Below are 13,250 nucleotides of genomic sequence, written 5' to 3'. Positions count from 1 at the left end.
TGATGAAAACCTGCTCCAGAGCGCTCAAGACCTCAGACTGCGGCGAAGGTTCACCTTCCAAAGGGACAACGACCCTAAGCACACAGCCAAGACAACACAGGAGTGTCTTCTGGACAAGTTTCTGAATGTCCTTGAGGGGCCCAGCCAGAGCCCGGACTTGAACCCTAGCGAACATCTCTGGAGAGACCTGAAAATAGCTGTGCAGCAAAGCTCCTCGTCCAACCTGACAGAGCTTGAGAGGATCTGCAGAGAAGAATGAAAGAAACTCCCCAAATACAGGTGTGCCAAGCTTGTAGCGTCATACCCAAGAAGACTGGAGGCTGTAATTGCTGCCAAAGGTGCTTCAACAAAGTACTGAGTAAATGGTCTTAATTCTTATGTAAATGTGTATTTAATTTTTTTTATTTGTAATACATTTGCAAACATTTCTACAAAAACAGTTTTTTCTCTGCCATTATGGGGTATAGTGTGTAGATCAGAAAAATTATGAGAAAAAAAATAAACATTTGAATCCACATTAGAATAAGGCTGTAACGCAACAACATGTGGAAAAAGTCAAGGAGTCTAAATACTTTCCGAAAGCTCTGTATGGGCTTTCAAATATAGCTTGTTCTTCTGCATAATCTACCCCCCCCCCCCCCCTCCCCCAACGCTGCAAGCCTAGCCACCAAACTTACTTTTTCATAACTGGTAACTATGTATTTTGAAAACAGCATATATCAAAAAAATTAACAGCTGCATCCTTTAATTTTTCATGGAAGAGTTGGAATCCTGTGAAAAGGGCAGGTTCAACTTTAAGCCACAAAGAACAGCCTGTTGTGTTTTGCAGGAAACGTGACCTCAAGCTGCAGCTGGATAGCTATTGGCCCTTCTAGGTCAATAGAAAGACCTCTGAGAAAAGCTGTATGTAGGAGCCTGCTTCAGGGTAGGTTCCAACTTAACATACTGATCTCATGATGCACTTTCCATAGAACTTTTGGTTTTGATACATCATAATGTGTGACAGGGGAGGGGAAATTCAACGTAAGGAAACAAATAATAAACTTGGTTTTCAGTTGTGTGTGTGTGTGTGTGGGTGAGATTGGGCTGATGCAGGGGTTAACCTTCGGGGTGGGAAACGCAGTAGAACATTAGTCAATGGAGTAGAACAGTCCCCCTCATCTGGTGAATCTGCAGACTCACAGCCAACAGTCAGAAGGAGAACTGATGGGCCATGAGATGTGAAACCAGGGGAATTCCCGTCTCTCTCTCTCTCTCTCGCTCTCTCTCTCTCTCTCTCTCTCTCTCTCGCCCTCTCTTCCTCTCTTTTCCTCTCTCTTACAAGGAGTTTCAGGGGGGACAGAGGGAATGAGAGAAAATATATATAGAGAGAGACAGATAGAGGAAGAGAGAGAGAGAAGAGACAAACATTGAGTACATTTTGCCAAAGCATTAATGTTACAACTGAGAGAAATTTCCAAAGAAAGCGAATGAGGCGATTATGTGCTGAAGACGGCAGCCAAGGGCTCACAGCCACGCTGCATATTATACTGAAATCTGTTTGACAGTAGGAGTGACTCACGACAGAACAGAACAGAGCTATTACACACAGTCAAACGTGGCACATGAACTGTACAAAAACATTTAAGGAAAAGACTCAACTGAGGAAAGACTAAGAGAAAGACTCAACTGAAGGAAAGACTAAGAGAAAGACTCAACTGAAGGAAAGACTAAGGGAAAGACTCAACTGAAGGAAAGACTAAGAGAAAGACTCAACTGAAGGAAAGACTAAGAGAAAGACTCAACTGAAGGAAAGACTAAGAGAAAGACTCAACTGAAGGAAAGACTAAGAGAAAGACTCAACTGAAGGAAAGACTAAGGGAAAGACTCAACTGAAGGAAAGACTAAGGGAAAGACTCAACTGAAGGAAAGACTAAGAGAAAGACTCAACTGAAGGAAAGACTAAGGGAAAGACTCAACTGAAGGAAAGACTAAGGGAAAGACTCAACTGAAGGAAAGACTAAGGGAAAGACTCAACTGAAGGAAAGACTAAGGGAAAGACTCAACTGAAGGAAAGACTAAGGGAAAGACTCAACTGAAGGAAAGACTAAGAGAAAGACTCAACTGAAGGAAAGACTAAGAGAAAGACTCAACTGAAGGAAAGACTAAGGGAAAGACTCAACTGAAGGAAAGACTAAGGGAAAGACTCAACTGAAGGAAAGACTAAGGGAAAGACTCAACTGAAGGAAAGACTAAGGGAAAGACTCAACTGAAGGAAAGACTAAGAGAAAGACTCAACTGAAGGAAAGACTAAGGGAAAGACTCAACTGAAAAAATACAAAAATAGATGTACACTATCATTACACGTCTATGGTATGACTACAGTACATTTCAGTAATGCATGGGTTGCACACACACTGACGCATTTATCTCTTTGTTACTGGAAGAAGTGGTAACACAAAGTGACTAATAAGATATCCTACTGTCTATTCCTCTGTTTTTCTTTCTTATCTTCTAACAATTTGATTTGAATTGTTGCCCAATAGGAAAATTAATTCTACTATACAGTAGGCCTACATCTACACACTTTCTCTGCAGGTACTGGCAGTGCTAAGTGGTTTCTTAAAGTGTAGTTTCTCTGAAGCAGGATCTTCACATTGTGCAGCAGCTTGAGGGTGAGGTGCTGTAAGTAACAGTGTTGTTCCCCGCAGCTTAAGAAGATTTGTGTTTCTTTTCTCTCTGGAGTTTCACATCAATTTTGCACTGGGTTCTTTTCACTTGGGACCACACACACACACACACACACACACACACACACACACACACACACACACACACACACACACACACACACACACACACACACACACACACACACACACACACACACACACACACACACACACACACACACACACACCTTTATTTAATTAGGAAAGTCAGTTAAGAACAAATTCTTATTTACAATGACGGCCTAACCCAGACGACACTGGGACAATTGTGCGCCGCCCTATGGGACTCCCAACCACGGCTGGTTGTGATTCAGCCTGGAATCGAACCAGGGTCTGTAGTGACGCCTCTAGCACTGAGATGCAGTGCCTTAGACCGCTGCCCCAATTGGGAGCCCTACACATACACATACAAGCAGTGCAGGAGTGTGTGTAGCAGGATGAATGTGTGAATGTGTGTGTATGGCATGAGGAGTGTATGTAGCAGGAGTGTGTGATGAGAGGATTGTGTGTATAGCAAGAGGTTTGTGTGGGGCAAGAGACGTGAGTGTGTGTTGAGGTAGAAACAGTGCTGAAAGGTAGAAACAGTGCTGAGAGGCAGAAACAGTGCTGAGAGGTAGAAACAGTGCTGAGTGATAGAAACAGTGCTGAGAGGTAGAAACAGTGGGAGGTAGAAACAGTGCTGAGAGGTAGAAACAGTGCTGAGAGATAGAAACAGTGTTGAGAGGTAGAAACAGTGTTGAGAGGTAGAAACAGTGTTGAGAGGTAGAAACAGTGCTGAGAGGTAGAAACAGTGCTGAGAGATAGAAACAGTCCTGAGAGATAGAAACAGTGTTGAGAGATAGAAACAGTGCTGAGAGGTAGAAACAGTGCTGAGAGATAGAAACAGTGCTGAGAGATAGAAACAGTGTTGAGAGATAGAAACAGTGCTGAGAGGTAGAAACAGTGCTGAGAGGTAGAAACAGTGCTGAGAGATAGAAACAGTGTTGAGAGGTAGAAACAGTGTTGAGAGGTAGAAACAGTGCTGAGAGGTAGAAACAGTGCTGAGAGATAGAAACAGTGCTGAGAGATAGAAACAGTGTTGAGAGATAGAAACAGTGTTGAGAGATAGAAACAGTGCTGAGAGGTAGAAACAGTGCTGAGAGATAGAAACAGTGTTGAGAGATAGAAACAGTGCTGAGAGGTAGAAACAGTGCTGAGAGGTAGAAACAGTGCTGAGAGATAGAAACAGTGTTGAGAGATAGAAACAGTGCTGAGCGATAGAAACAGTGCTGAGAGGTAGAAGCAGTGCCACCTGCTGCTGTTGGGTCCTGTGCCAAGGGGATGTGACTCACTGTCCATGCCACGGATGGGTAGGCAGGGGCCATTAACACATTAAACACACGCATGCATGTACACACATGAACAGACACGCACAGCAGCAATTAAACCCACACAAACACTCTGCTGCACAGTACACACACTCTTTATTACGGTGGGAATCAAACCAGTAAGTATATACACACACACACACACACACACACACACACACACACACACACACACACACACACACACACACACACACACACACACACACACACACACACACACACACACACACACACACACACACACACACACACACACACACACACCTGCCATTAACACATTAAACACTCCAGTACGTTTGCCGATGTCCATGCAAATGTTGTCTCTCTGCAGCATGACTCATGCAGTATCACATTGATAACTCAGCACTTCCTCTGACATCATCAGCAACCCCCAGGTCCTATTGATTCTCAGTGGCAGTAAAAAAAAAAACATCTTCAGGTAGCCCTCTGGAGAGGATCCTCCCACAGACACACAGGCGTGATGCAGGGAGCCTCTTCCTGAGGATTCCAATCTGCATAACGGAAAAAGCCCTGGGCTGCGTTTCAGATCTAAAGCCGGCGGGTTATGGGCTACGGATTCAGAACGGGTCTTGTTGAAGAGGGCAGGCATTTTCACTTTCATCTTCTCTAAGTACAGTGCATTGAGATAAAGTGCTTTCAAATAAAGCTCGACCTGAGAAGAAGTGCTGTATTTTGAATTAGTTGATTTGGATTCTGGAACTAACTAATTCTATGTGTTAATAATACTACTCTCTTGGTTTTCTAATGGAACATACAGTATAGGACATTCTGTAGTGGGATCCCTCAGTGACATTTAACACTGACTAGGTCAGAGACAACATGTTCATCAGGCTCCGCTGAAGTGCCTTCTGACTGCTATAGACCCTCTCCTTGCTCAGCAATTACTGTTTAATAGAGCACAGCTGAAAATAAATGTGTCTGTCACTCTCCATGAAGACGGAGCCAAGTTAAGAAAGTGCAGAGGCTGAGGTTACAGAGCCATGAGGTAATCCAGGGGTCAACATACTTACAGTGCTGTGCAATTGCAGGGCTGAGCTGAGTGTAGGCTGTAAGGCTTCCCCCTGAACTGAACTTAATGGGGTGTTGAATGAAAGTGAGGGGTCTGAGTTGAAAGAGGTGCATTGGTCTGTTGGGAAGGGGCTGACTTGAAAGTGGTGCATCCGTTTGTGGGTGAATGTTGTCTTTTACTGAAAGGATCCTCTTGTTATCACTGGTGTGAAAAGTCACCTAACGCGAGCCTCAATGTTCATTTGTCTGCGATGACAGTGGTTTCCAATCCCCGTTGCATTGGGAGGGACCCATGTAAATATTTTGAAGTTATTTTTCTGACCCATGAGGTAAAGAAAATCAGACTTTCTAGCAAAACCCGTTTTAACCTAACTTAAGCCACAACTGAAAAGGGATCAGTCCCCAGTCCCGACTCTTAATTTGGGAGAGCAGAGGTTGACACTTTCTAAATGATAATCACAAAGCAAACATGGACCCATAAACTTTCGCCTTATGGGGACTTCATTTGAGTGTTACCAACTTTATGGGGACTTCATTTGAGTGTTACCAACTTTATGGGGACTTCATTTGAGTGTTACCAACTTTATGGGGACTTCATTTGAGTGTTACCAACTTTATGGGGACTTCATTTGAGTGTTACCAACTTTATGGGGACTTCATTTGAGTGTTACCAACTTTATGGGGACTTCATTTGAGTGTTACCAACTTTATGGGGACTTCATTTGAGTGTTACCAACTTTATGGGGACGCGTCTGTGTGTTACTAGACCTATTGGATTATCTCGTTTTCCAGTAACCTCACCAAGCTGTTTAAAAGAGAGAGGGTCAGTTTTTCCACATGAGAGAAAGATGCTCCATCCTTGATCTTTATCCCTTCCGTTTCTTTCTCCCTGCCCATATACCCTTTGCCTCCATCTCCCATCCATCTTATCCCTGTTCTTTTCTACCACATTTTCTCACTATATCCCTCTCTCCCTCCTGCTCTCCTTCATTTTGGATCCCCTTTCCTAACATAACCAGACGCTTTTGTAGGAGACTGAGGCCAGATGAAACACTAGGATGACTAATAACATAAACACAGCAGGAACTACATGCCCAATCCATCAGTGTTTCCCAAATATCTCTCAGACACTAAAACACTTAACATGTTTTAGACAGCCCACATGTTAATGATGGAAGACATTACTAGGCATAAATAATATTAATTGTAAACATGTCTATACAGTAACAGCGCAGTGTCTGAGGCAAAAGTGTGACACCAATCAGGCCCCCAAGGACTGGAGTTGCACATACTTGATGTAGCGCAATAGTATGTTTTCCATTCAGTGGTATTGCAACAGAGAGAGGAGCACTATCCTCCATCCTCTGAACAAGCTGGGGGCATTGCATTGAGTGAAACCGGTGATAGTCAGTGTGATCTTAAAAAAATATATGAACAATACTATGACTCTCCCATTACATGGAACGTCCACAGTCTTATGTGACATGTCTGCTAAAATGTTTTATCTGGTTCTTCAACAATAGATGGAACAGACAAGGTTAACTTTGATTCTATACAAGTAAAGACCAACAAAATCCAATTACATGGAATGTGCACAGGCTCCATGATGTCAAAAGAAAACATATTGTTCTTGAACATTTAAAGAGATTGTCAGCAGATGTGGTTTCCTGCAAGAGTTACATTTCAAAAAAGGAGAAATTGAATATTTAAAGAAGAACTGGGTTGGAGAGGCCTATGCTGCTAGCTACTGTAGTAACAGCAGACGGGTAGGTATCCTGATAAATAACAATACACCTTTTCCCTTATAGCCCAGCACACAGACCAAAAATTCAGTTTTCTAATGTTAAATTGTAATTTACATAATGCAAAAATACACATTGATTTCATTGTATATCGCCCCAGGGGCAATTTTGGTGTTTTTAGATATAATTCAAGCTATATTAGATCAAATCCAGACAGGAACTATTATTTTAGCAGGCAACCTAAATCACACATTCGGCAAGTTAGACAGACATAGTAATAAAAAAAGGCAAATTCAAGGAGCCTCCAAAGAAGCTGAAAAAGGTCATATCTACAAATAATTTACAAGAAACCTGGAGATTACTATTCCCAACTACAAAAGACTACTCCTTTTTTTCTCAAAGTAAGAAAAGCTATTCAATAATTGTCTACATTTTTATTTCCAAAAATGCACTCAACAATTTACTGGGTTAAAAAAATCTATGACATAGTGATATCGGCTCATTCTCCTGTATCATGCTTAATTACACCAACAGAAAATGCACTTAGTGACAGAATACCCTAAATGTAATATATACAGTGCATTAGTTAAGTATTCAGACCCCTTCACTTTTTCCACATTTTGTTACAGTACAGCCTTATTCTTAAATGGATAAAAAAATCTAAACAATCTGTACGCAATACCCCATAAAGACAAAGTGAAAACAGTTTTTTAGATTTTTTTATAAATGTATTAAAATAAAAAAACAGAAATAACTTATTTATATAAGTATTCAGAACCTTTGCTATGAGACTCAAAATTAAGCTCAGGTGCATCCTGTTTCCATTGATCTACAACTTGATTGGGGTCCACCTGTGGTAAATTCAATTGATTGGACATGATTTGGAAAGGCGCACACCTGTCTATATAAGGTCCCACAGTTGACAGTGCATGTCAGAGCAAAAACCAAGCCATGAGGTCAAAGAAATTGTCTGTAGAGCTCCGAGACAGGATTGTGTCGAGGCACAGATCTGGAGAAGGGAACTTTTCTGGAGCATTGAATGTCCCTAAGAATACAGTGGGCTCCATCATTCTTAGATGGAAGAAGTTTAGAACCACTAAAACTCTTCCTAGAACTGTCCGCCCGTCCAAACTGAGCAACCGGGGGAGAAGGGCCTTGATCAGGGAGGTGACCAAGAACCTGATGGTCACTCTGATAGAGCTCCAGAGTTCATCTGTGGAGATGGGAGAACCTTTCCCTAAGGACAAACATCTCTGCAACACTCCACCAATCAGGCCTTTATGGTAGAGTGGCCAGACGGAAACCACTCCTCATTAAAAGGCACATGACAGCCCGCTTGAAGTTTGCCAAAAGGCACCTAAAGACTCTCAGACCATGAGAAACAAGATTCTCTGGTCTGATGAAACCAAGATTGAACTATTTGGCCTGAATGTCAAGTGTCACGTCTGGAGGAAACCTGGCACCATCCCTACGGTGAAGCATGGTGGTGGCAGCATCATGCTGTGGGGATGTTTTTCAGCGGCAGGGACTAGGAGATTAGTCAGGATCGAGGGAAAGATGAACAGAGCAAAGTACAGAGAGATCCTTGATGAAAACCTTCTCATGGACCTCAGACTGGGGCGAAGGTTCACCTTCCAACAGGACAATGACCCTAAGCACACAGCCAAGACAATGCAGGAGTGGCTTCAGGACAAGTCTCTGAATGTCCTTGAGTGGCCCAGCCAGAGCCCAGACTTGAACCCAATCGAACATCTCTGGAGAGACCTGAAAATAGCTGTGCAGCAAAGCTCCTCGTCCAACCTGACAGAACTTGAGAGGATCTGCAGAGATGAATGGGAGAAACTCCCCAAATACAAGTGTGCCATGCTTGTAGCGTCATACCCTTGAAGACTCAAGGCTGAAATCGCTGCCAAAGGTGCTTCAACAAAGTACTGACTAAAGGGTTTGAATACTTATGAATATGTAATATTTCAGTTTTTTATTTGTAATACATTTGCAAAAATGTCTAAAAGCCTGTTTTTGCTTTGTCTTTATGGGGTATTGTGTGTAGATTGAGGGAAAAAAAACTTTTCATCCATTTTAGAATAAGGCTGTAGTTCAAATGTGGAAAAAGTCAAGGGGTTTGAATACTTTCCAAATGCATTGTACGCAAATAACAACCTTTACCATTACAAATGTAGACAGAGAAAAGCCAGCCCAGACATAATTTTTGATGCATTTAAGGCGGCATTAAGGAAATTATCATCTCATACTCGATCAAAAATTACATTTGAATTTGAAATAAAAATAAAAATAAATAAATAAATAAATCACTATCTTAGAAAAAGCCTGTAAAAAATCTTTACAAGCTATAAAATGTCTGAACTTTAGCAGGAATATGATCTTTTACTTTTAAGAGAGCCAACAACTACAGGTTAAACTCAAATAAAGCATACTATTTAATGGCAAATAAACCTGGTAAACGTCTCGCAGCCCTTACAAAATGAATACACGCCAAACCAGTTATAATTTTAAAAGATAAAGATACAAATGCTTTAATTAGAAATAACAACGTTATTAATGACTATTTTTAAAGCTTCTATGAAAATCGATATCAATTAAACAGTTGTACTGATCCTACAGTCTTCTTAGACTCAACAACCCTGAAGCAACTATCAGCAGACAAAATAAATCATCACTAAAAATGGAAATCACCCAAAGAAATATTAGACACTGTTAAAACATTTATGGTGAGAAAAACAGCAGGTACAGATAGCTTTCCCATAGAATTTTATTTAACATTTTGCGACAAAGTAGCACCCCTATTTACACAAATGACAACACACACGTCACTCAATTCAGTACTTCCTAGTTCATGTATCAAACAGTTATTTCAGTTATATTAAAACCAGAAAATTCTGGAGAGCACCCTGCTGATTACAGACCCATAAGTTTAATAAATTGTGAGAATCAAATAATAACAAAGCTCATAAGCAACAGAACGGCAAAAGTCTTAATACATATGAACCAAACAAAGGTTATTAAAAATAGACATTTACAAACAAATACAATAACATGTTTCAGTATAATACAATACGCTAAAAAACACAATATTAATTTATAAATAATGCCTGTAGTTTCCAATTCAAAACTTTGGACGCCTTCAACTTTCCAGCTGAAATAATACATTTAATACAAATATAAACTTAATTGCAGATGATCTCCTGATAATCTTGACCAATATTGAAAACTCAATGCCACCCTTGCTGTCACGACAGTGACGGATGGTGGCGCCCCTCCTCGGCCGGGCGGAGCTCGGCGGTCGTCGTCGCCGGCCTACTAGCTACCATCGATCCCTTTTTGTTTCACTTTCGTTTGGTTAGGTCTAGGTAGGCACGCACCTGTTTTGGGTTAGTCATTAGTAAGGGGGGGTTATTTAGGTTAGCGTAGGATGTATGTGGTTGTACGTGATTGTGTTGCTTGTCCGGGTTTTTTGCGTTCGAAAAGAACGTGTACTGAGTTTTTCCTTCTGCCAGTGGTTTATTTTGTTTGTGTACACCACCGCAGAATCTTTCAGGGCTGCGCCCCTATACTTTGTCGACCACGTACAGTGCTTCCAATAAAGAAGTGTGGTCACGAACTCTCTCTGTCTCCTGCACCTGACTCTACCTCTCCTGTTCCTCGAGCCAGCCCGTGACACTTGCAAAAAAAAAAAAATCGGAATATTCCAAAATATCTAAAATTTTTCTGGAAAAAATGCAATAATGGCAATAGGAAAAATAAAAATAATATTAATGATCTACAGAAATCCTTTAAGTGGACCACAAAAAAAGATCAAATACTTAGGAAGCTTAATAAGTGACAACAAACATATAAAGATAACTTTATCCCATTACTCAACAATATGAAAGCAGATCTATTTAAATGGTACTGTCTTCCCATAAATCTTACAGGTAGAATAAACCTCTTCAGAATGGCATGGCTCCCAAAGTTTTTGTATTTATTCTCGGTAGTACCAATTACCCCACTGAAGACATTCTTTAAAAGGTACACTCTGCCATAACAGACTTTATATGGGCAAATAAAACTCACAAAATAAAAAGGGAAGTTTTATATCTCCTTAAGTCTGAAGGTGAGTTTAAACTCCTGGACTTTAAATTGTATCAAATGGGCACCCAAGGCTTTTACTTGAGACATAGTGTTAAATGAACTAAAGAGGATATATGGGTAAATATTGAAGATGCACATGCTCACTGCTAGAATCTTTTCATGTGTATTTTTTCAAAGGATACTGTAAAGCTAAGAACATTAAGAACTTGATAGTTCAGAAAAATATATCAATATGAAGGAAAATGAAACAGATTCTACAAGAACCAATGTCACTCCCAAAAAACACAACACTATTGAACAATCATTGGATAGCGTTTCAGAATACACTGATGAATTGGTCCACATGGAAAACTAAAGGCATACAGTGCCTTCAGAAAGTATTCAAACCCCTTGACTTGTTCCACATTTTGTTGTGTTACAGCCCAAATTCAAAAGTGATTAAATTGATGTTTTCTTTCACCCATCTACACACAATACCCCATAATGACAAGGTGAAAATATGTTTTTAGAATTTTTGCAAATGAATTGAAAATAAAATACAGAAACATATCATTTACATACAGTACTTGGTCTTTTACAAAATAGGGCTATCTTCTGTATACCAACCCTACCTTGTCACAACACAACTGATTGGCTCAAACACAATAAGAAGGAAAGAAATTCCACACCTGTTAATTGAAATGCATTCCATGTGACAACCTCATGAAGCTGGTTGAGAGAATGCCAAGAGTGTGCAATGCTATCAAGGCAAAGGGTGGCTACTTTGAAGAATCTAAAATATAAAAGTTGAACACTTTTAAGTACTTTTTTGGTTACTACATGATTCCATATTATTATTTCATAGTTTTGATGTCTTCATTTTTACTCTACAATGTAGAACATAGTAAAAATAAAGAAAAACTCTGGAATGAGTAGGTGTGTACAAACCTTTGTATTCAAACTTAAGTATTCACACCCCATAGTCAATATTTTGTAGAAGCACCTTTAGGAGCAATTACAGCTGTGAGTGTTTCTGGGTCTCTAAGAGCTTTCCACACCTGGATTGTGCACATTTTACCATTATTATTTTCACAATTCTTCAAGCTCTGTCAAATTGGTTGTTGTTCATTGCTAGACAACCTTTTTCAGGTTTTGACATATATTTTCAAGTAAATTTAAGTGAAAAAAGTAACTTGGCTACTCAGGAACATTAAATTTCTTCTTGGTAAGCAACTCCAGTGTAGATTTGGCCTTGTGTTTTAGGTTATTATCCTGCTGAAAGGGGAATTCATCTCCCAGTGTCTGGTGGAAAGCAGACTGAACCAGGTTTTCCTCTAGGATTTTGCCTGTGCTTAGCTCCATTCCGTTTCTTTTAGATCCTGAAAAACTCCTGAGTCCTTAACTTTTTAGGGTATAGGGGGCAGTATTTTCGATTTCGGATGAAAAGCATGCCCAGAGTAAACTACCTAATTCTCGGGCCCAGAGTCAAATATTTGCATATTATTATTAGATTTGGATAGAAAACACTCTGAAGTTTCTAAAACGGTTTGAATGATGTCTGTGAGTATAACAGAACTCATATGGCAGGCAAAAACTGGAGAAAAATCCAACCAGGAAGTGGGAAATCTGAGAATTGTAGTTCTTCTTTTGAATCCCTATCGAAACTACAGTGTCTGTGGGGTCACGTTGCACTTCCTAAGGCTGTCAACAGCCTTTAGAAACTTGTTTCCTCCTTCTCCTGTTACTGGGCAGAGAATAGTAGCTCAGTCAATGAGTGGACTGCCTATGGACAAAGGGCTTGGGTATGCGCGAGCCCGTGAATGCGCAGTGCCTTCTTTTTCTTCTTGAATGAATACGCTATTGTCCGGTTGGAATATTATCGACATTTATGTTAAAAAGACCCTAAGGATTGATTATAAACAACGTTTGACATGTTTCTATGACCGGTAATGGAACATTTTGACTTTTCGTGTCCTGATTTACGCTCGCGCGTTATGCCTTTGGATAGTGAACTGAACGCACGAACAAAACGGAGGAATTTGGACATAAATATGGAGTATTTCGAACAAAACAAACATTTATTGTGGAAGTAGGAGTCCTCGGAGTGCATTCTGACGAAGATCAGCAAAGATAAGAGAATATTTATAATACTAATTCTGAGTTTAGTTGATCCCAGAACTTGGCGGGTATCTGTATAGCTTGCTTTGATGGCTGAGGTCTGTACTCAGAATATTGAAAAATGTGCTTTCTCCGTAAAGCTATTTTAAAATCTGACACAGCGGTTGCATTAAGGAGAAGTATATCTATAATTCTTTCAATAACTGTTGTAA

Source organism: Salmo salar, chromosome ssa21 (genome assembly GCF_905237065.1).
Source record: "Salmo salar chromosome ssa21, Ssal_v3.1, whole genome shotgun sequence".
Lineage (NCBI taxonomy): Eukaryota > Metazoa > Chordata > Actinopteri > Salmoniformes > Salmonidae > Salmo > Salmo salar.
The sequence above is the reverse complement of the archived record's forward strand: the minus strand, read 5'-3'. Positions refer to the sequence as shown.